General features: G+C 40.7%; 1 non-coding gene across 1 annotated transcript; it reads right to left on the reverse strand.

The window, feature by feature from the left end:
- Positions 1–6,644: 6,644 nt before the first annotated feature.
- Positions 6,645–6,716, reverse strand: Trnai-gau (transfer RNA isoleucine (anticodon GAU)). Its single transcript has one exon. It is a non-coding gene; the product is annotated as a tRNA-Ile (tRNA).
- Between the last annotated feature and the right edge of the window lie 522 nt (positions 6,717–7,238).

Raw genomic sequence — 7,238 nt, forward strand, 5'->3', positions numbered from 1 at the left:
GTCGTTACGGTAATCAACATTACCGCGACGAACGACAGAGACACCAGACAACCGAACCAACTTTGTCGGCTGTTCTGTTAGAGGAAAGCCTTATAAAACACAGGCAGTTTCAAGTGTTTATCCGAGAAAAAAAATCCGTCCACCCGGTAATTTTTATAAAGTCATTTAAGAATGTGTTGCCTAAGACCTGGTCTGAAAAGCAAAAAATACATTATGTAACTGGATATATTCAAGGGGATGGTGCCCTATGGGCAATGGAAATGTCGGAAAATTGTCAGACATTAGAACAATTTGAAGCTGCATTTTTATCTAAGTATTGGTCCCATGGTGTACAAGAGAGATTGAGAAAAGCTCTGTTTAACCCGGAGCCATACAATGCAAAATTTGGATCACTCCGGAAGTATTTTGAAAAATACTTAAACAAAACGCGATTCTGGGACGAGCCCGTCACACACACAGACGTACTGCGCATCCTGAAGGCAAAATTACCGATCAGTATCAGAGAAAAATTAGTACAAGTACCAGAGAACAATCTCGAATATTTCCTATCTGTATTAGATTCTATCGATTTAATTAATGAGGATGCTAGGCAAAATCAAGCCTATCAAAACAATTTTCGTGGCAGCGGTAGCAACCAGCTTATGCAGCGCCAGCCGCATTACGGCGTCAACAATGTAGCGTGCGCGGCTGAATCGCGACCGGCTTTTGTCGATCGCGCCCCTACAGCACAGATGCCAGGCCCGAGTTCGGGAGGAAATTACAACTGCTACAATCAGACCTGCCATCCGCAATACAATAGAAAAGGAAAAAACGGGGATAGGAATTTTTCTGGTTATTCCGGTGACCGAAAACGTAACTGGTACAGAAATGGCAATAGGAACCAGTGGGGAAATAGTTATAATAATTTCCAGCCTGAATTTAGCCGCAACCACACAGGAGATCATCAAAGTAGGCAGTGGCAATATCCTGTTAACAGCCAAGCCTATCAATCAGAAACGCTAGGTGACACTATTTCGCTAAACTCAGGGCAAAACCACGACAGAAATACTCAGCCAAGGAGCAACACGTCAGGGGTAAACATAATTGAAGTCGCAAACGAAACACAAACAGATATGAACCGTGGAGCGTTAAACTAAACATGGCCTCATTATGCTCCCCAATGTTGGCCATAGATTGTCGTGGGGGCGATCCATGCTGTCATGAAAGTAAATTGCTCAGGTACCAAGATGAAACGGATATGCGTGATTTATTGACCAAGGAGGAAGAACCACAGTCATGTGAAGGTGATGGTATAGTACAAGCTAATTTACAGGCCGTAGTAGGAAAAGTACCTACGCATATCCTTGTAGATACTGGTGCGAAAATTAGTGTGATGTCCAAGGCACTATTTAAAGAGATTAATATCCACACGACTTTACCGACCTATCCAGTACAAAATTGTCGGATATTAGGAGCCATAGGCGGTAAATCCAAGTTAATTAAAATGCAAAACATGGTCGAAGTGCAGATTGAAGACATTGTTTTTCAGTCAATTTTTCTAGTTGTAGAAGGGTTGACAGAACGGTGCGTTTTCGGCATGGACTTCTTAAGGGAAAAGTATGCTAAAATTGACTTGGAATCTGGAAAGTGTCATTTATATATTAACGGAAAGAACTGTAGTGTGGATTTAATAAAAGTCAAGAGTAGGAACGACAAAGCTTGTCGAAATATACACATCCAAATCCTATAGGTCAATACTTCGCGAAATAGCGACTCGAGTGAACTGTGGTATCAGCAGGTAGAGCAGCATGAAATTGAACAGAAAATATCTGAATGCTCGGAAATCTCACAACAACAGAAGGGTGATCTTAGAAGTGTATTGTTACGCTATGCTCGTGTGTTTGATGAAAGACCCGGGGTCATTAGGACGTATCAGTATAGCATGGATGTCCGGCCCCACGACACTTTCTGTAAGAATACCTATTCTATACCTTGGTCACAAAGAGAGGCAGTGGCTCAAGAAATAAAGAAAATGCTCTCGTGGAATATCATAGAGACTTCATTATCGCCTTATTGCAGTCCACTATTAGTGGTCAAGAAAGCCGACAATTCGGTGAGACTCGTTCTCGACGCAAGGGAAATTAATAAGATTATAGTTCCAGTAACCACCCGAGCTGAAAACCTGGAAGAACAGCTGCAGCGTTTTCATGGGGTGCAATATTTAACTAGTGTAGACCTCCGTGGTTCATATTGGCAAATCCCACTATCACCTGATAGTAGGAAGTATACAGCATTCATATTTGCAGGTAGGTCCTACCAGTATTGTGTTCTACCGTTCGGATTGAACGTTAGTGCCGGCGTTTTCATAACTGCGCTCGACACTGTTTTAGGACCTGACCTTCTTGACAAACTCACAGTTTATATAGATGACATATTAATAGCAACACCTACATGGGAAGAACATATAGAGCTTTTGGAAAGAATGTTACAGAGGCTTTCAGCGGCAGGTGTCACAGCAAACCTTAGCAAATCAAAATTTGTGAGAAAAGACATAAAATTTCTCGGTCACATTATTTCGCCGGCAGGGATAAGACCCGACCCAGAAAAACTGTTAGCCATAAAAAACTTTCCCGCGCCGTGCACAAAACGACAGCTAAAGGCATTTGTGGGATTGTGTTCTTTCTTTCGCAGGTTCGTGCCGAACCAATTGCTCAATAGCCCTGCATTATTGGGCCTCTTAAAGAAGGACAAACAGTGGATCTGGACGCCTCAATGCCAGACCGAGTTTGAAAAAATAAAACATGCTTTGGTTAATTCTAAAATACTAGAACATCCTGACATGAGCAAAGATTTCTGTATAGCGGCGGATGCTTCATTTTCGGGACTAGGAGCCTGTCTATTTCAGCTGGACATAGGCGCTAGCTCCGACAATGTTAAGATAATTAGTTTTGCTAGCCGTACTCTGTCAGAATGCGAGCGCAGGTATTCCACAACAGAATTGGAAGCCCTTTCTATTTTGTGGGCTATTAAAAAATTGTGTGATCTTACTGTCATACAGATAATTTTTTTTTAACTTTATATACATGTTTGAATGCAAGTACGATGTTGAGATACAATCTGTGAATGTTAACTGAAGCAAACATAACACCGTCCCTTATTAAAAAAAAATAAAGGAGTATGTATAAGGTAAGTTACAGGTAGCCAACTAGCCGAAAAAATGAGGTAACGCCGAAACAAACACAATTATTTACAGGTGGCGCTCGGCGAGATACTGCGAGACTTCAACCGGCGGGGAAAAGTCATGAAGTTACATTAATGTCACTATGACTGACGATTGACGTAATAAAACATTACCAAGATCACTGAGAAACACACTACGTGATACCAAGTAACGCCAAAGAATTTTAATAATCTATTTTTTTTAGTATGAAAATACGGAGGATGTACGCTGACTTTAGAGGGATGCTGTACATTGATTATATTTTTTTATGTGTTTATAATATTTTGACCAATCTGAGCGGAAGATATTTGATGGAAGGAGAAGAAGTAACACAAATATGAACACAAAAAAAAACACCATATACGCGAGCACAGACTTTAGAGGCAGTAGCGCACAGCAGCCAAGCTTCATTATTAATCTGTTGTTTGTACTACCTAGCAATTTATGTATAGTGATTTATTTATGTCTGTTTACTCATTTCCTATTATTATTTTATTCCTTTATGTTTATGATGTGTGTGTACCATGCGTTGTTACAAACTTGGGTGACGAAAGGATGAAAGAATCCCCCCCCCCCTCCCACATAGTAACTCGCGGGTAGAGAATGAACAAACCTTGCCTCATTTGTAGACAACTTCTAAAAGCACTTATAGTGCGTTCATGTCCTAGTATTGTTATTTCAATACATAAGTGCATCAGTAGCACGACATAGAGTAAAAAAATGCTGTTGTTCTCAAACGTGCTCTCCTATGCTCTATGAGATATCAGACAGTGTCACGATCGCGAAATATAGTATTAGAGGCACGTACTTTCTGAGAACACAACCACCTACCAATTTATGTAATAAAAATGTTATGAGCAAAAAGGTACGCCGACAAGGTTCAGTAAAAAATCGCTGGAACAAATAACGAACGTGGGCATTTTTCATAAAAGACAAGCTAGTGATATCATTAGCTACAGTTTTGTTTCTGAATGGACAGGACAGTGTCACAATGTTATTCAGTGTCAGTGACCTGTGAGCTATATGCAAACAGACAAGTGAAAATACGTTTCATATCACGAACCTTTTCCTTCGAGGTAAAAGAGACATAGTGAATCGACGAAGACTGCGGCGGTACAAGTGTTTGTGCACTACATAGGACAGTGTGCCGTTGCTAGCCAAATAGTGAAGTGCAGTACTTAAATTTGTGCAGTGGACTTCGGAGGCACCGAGTGGTCCCTTCCCACAGCCAAGGTGTACAGCAAGTGGAAACAAGTGCGGTTGGTTTTTTTGCAAACTCTGTGAACACTGCTCGAGACACTGAAAAGTTTGGACCGAGACGCGCGGCATCGCTTTACGGCGGTGGGCCCGCGCAACTGCCGATTTCCACACGGCGCGCAGCGCGCCACCAAACTGATTGTTGCGAGTGCAGTTATGTGCATATGACACATTATTGGCTAACGGCATAACATAGAAGGACAATTTAAATGCAAAGCAAAATCTACGTTTAATTGGACACCCAACGAAGTGCCAAGACATGTAGAAACACAGATTCCTGAAACCCGAAATAAAGTCTGACTACCCCAGCTCATGATTTACGCCACCACGTTACCTTTGAACAACGCCTTTGTTTATATGTATATATATGTATTAGTATTAAGTTAGACTAAGTATTAATCCATGTGAATTTTTGTTTGTTGTTTATATTACCCATGACGAGACAATAGTAAAATACGGAAAGGATGTCACTAAGCAGATCGTGGAGTAGAAGAGAGAAGCAGTGGAAAGCAGAACCAACTCTAAGCAAGAGCTAACACCTCTTGCTGCCCCAGACACGACCATTAACCCACGATCTAGATCCGAACACTCTAATAAATATGTGACTTTCCTGAAAATTTTTTTTAATAAAAAAAAAAGACTTAGGAATTATGAATTTTATGAGCAGCAAGTGTAAAAGAAGACTGTTTATATAGCGATAGACTGTGTATAAAACAATGTAATACCTTTGTATAATGCTATGTACCAAGAAATAATAAAATAAATTTGTGTATACAATACAAAAAAAAGAGAAGAAAGAAAGTAATAGGAGGATGTAACAATTATCCAAATGTGATGATTTTGTGTCAAGGACGATGTAATAATTTTGTGTGTATAGTATGTAAGTTTATGTGTGTTTTACATGTGTTCTGTGTATCCTTATATAAATGATTTGTCCTCACTGTCATGTGTCAAAACTGGCATAAAACCATGTTTGTAGAATGAAGTGATCGGGAGAGAGACACTGACAGTGCAATCCCATTACGTGTGAATAACAGACAAGGACTACCGGTGTGCAAAGTGTTTGGGCTCATTGACCGCAAAATTGACATTTCTTCAGACAATTCGCCCAAGGGGGCGATGTCAAGGAACTGAAAATATTGTGATTTAATCGCAGAGGTGCTGAAAAATTGTGCCAGTGACACACCAGAGAAATATCTGGTAAACGTTTTATCTTTGAGAGACATAGGAACAATTTCGCCCCTCGTTTTTTATTTCTGGTATGAACGACTACTTTTTGTTCTGATGGGCTGGTGGCATGTCGTACTGTCTAATTACTAGTGTGTGTGTGTGTGTGTGTGTGTGGTAAGTGAAAGAGTTAAAAGACGCAAGATGTGTTTTATATTATTTTCATCGCACAACAAGCCTTATTCCCATGCCTATGGAGTATTTATGTTAAGCAGAGACGGCGAGTTTTAGATGGAACCGAATATCTTCAAAACGGCGCTGCTCAACAGTAGAGGTGCGTGATTGTGCTCTCTACTTTCCTTTCGTGGCCGCTCAAATTACTTCCAATTCGTTTTGCCGAGACATTCAGAACCTGCAATCTTCTTTTTCTTATAAAAATACTAGTCCGATGCAAAAGAAATACTCTTAGATTTAAATAATTGCCATTCTTTTACCCAGGCCACGGGGAATGATAGAACGTACGTGCCTCTACTCTGAATGTACGTTCGCAATCTCCGAGTGTGTTACGACGAAATTATTTCACAATGAAAATTTCTCATCAGACCGCAACCACTCGCACGCGAATGTACGTACCCTCTGAATGTATCTAGTCAGTCACGCGCGTTGTTCAAAAGCTTTACTTTTAATATTCAGTGGATTAAATTTCCGAAATTAATTTTTGTTCATGCTGCAAATCGTACTTCACGCGAAGTATTTATTACGTAAGTTTCAGGCTCAATTTAATAAAAATAAAGATTCCGAATAATAGAAATAAAGAATAACAATCAGACATATCAAACCTAAAAAAACAGAAAGAGGGAACGTTACATGCTGTACCGCTTTGGCAAATGCTTTATCTGCGCCATTCGCCTTAATCACATCTGAGAGTAATTCTTAATAAAACGTCTGTCGCTAATCGTTCGTCATCACAGATACTGTTTGCTATACCTCCACGACGCAAAACTGATTTCCAAAATTCGTCTTTCTCCTGTGAGGATGGAACTTACGACCCCTGGTTTATCAGACCAGCGCTCTACCACTGAGCTAAAGAGGCGCAGCCTAGCGGTACTCTTGGGTACTTCGTCCTTACGGTCGTCTGCATCATCAGACTTCAGCTGAAAAACACTTCATATTACCGTCCAATATTTGCAGCTATGGCGACCCATTACTGCTTGGCTACACATCTGACACGTAACCGATGTGCTCTCCAAACAACAACACTTGCATTTCAGAACATGTCTTTCATACATGTCTAAAAAATCACCTTCACCTTCAAATACAGTTTCCTTGCGAATGACAGAGACATAGGCAAAGTTTAAAGTTCCTATTTCCATTACATCACGTTAATCAGAAAAACGGTAATTTACATTTGCAGCGGAACAAAATTCCGTTCCGCCCAGGGAGGGGCTCGAACCCACAACCCTGGGATTAAGGGTCTCACGCTCTACCGACTGAGCTCGCCAGCTGCCTCGGTGAATACCTCCCGGGTAGTACGTCACACAGTACTCGTTTGGGTTGGGTGGTCCCATACAGAATCTCTCCATGCTACCTAATGTTTTCCTAACGTCACACTCGT

Source organism: Schistocerca gregaria, unplaced genomic scaffold (genome assembly GCF_023897955.1).
Source record: "Schistocerca gregaria isolate iqSchGreg1 unplaced genomic scaffold, iqSchGreg1.2 ptg000178l, whole genome shotgun sequence".
Taxonomy (NCBI): Eukaryota; Metazoa; Arthropoda; class Insecta; order Orthoptera; family Acrididae; genus Schistocerca; species Schistocerca gregaria.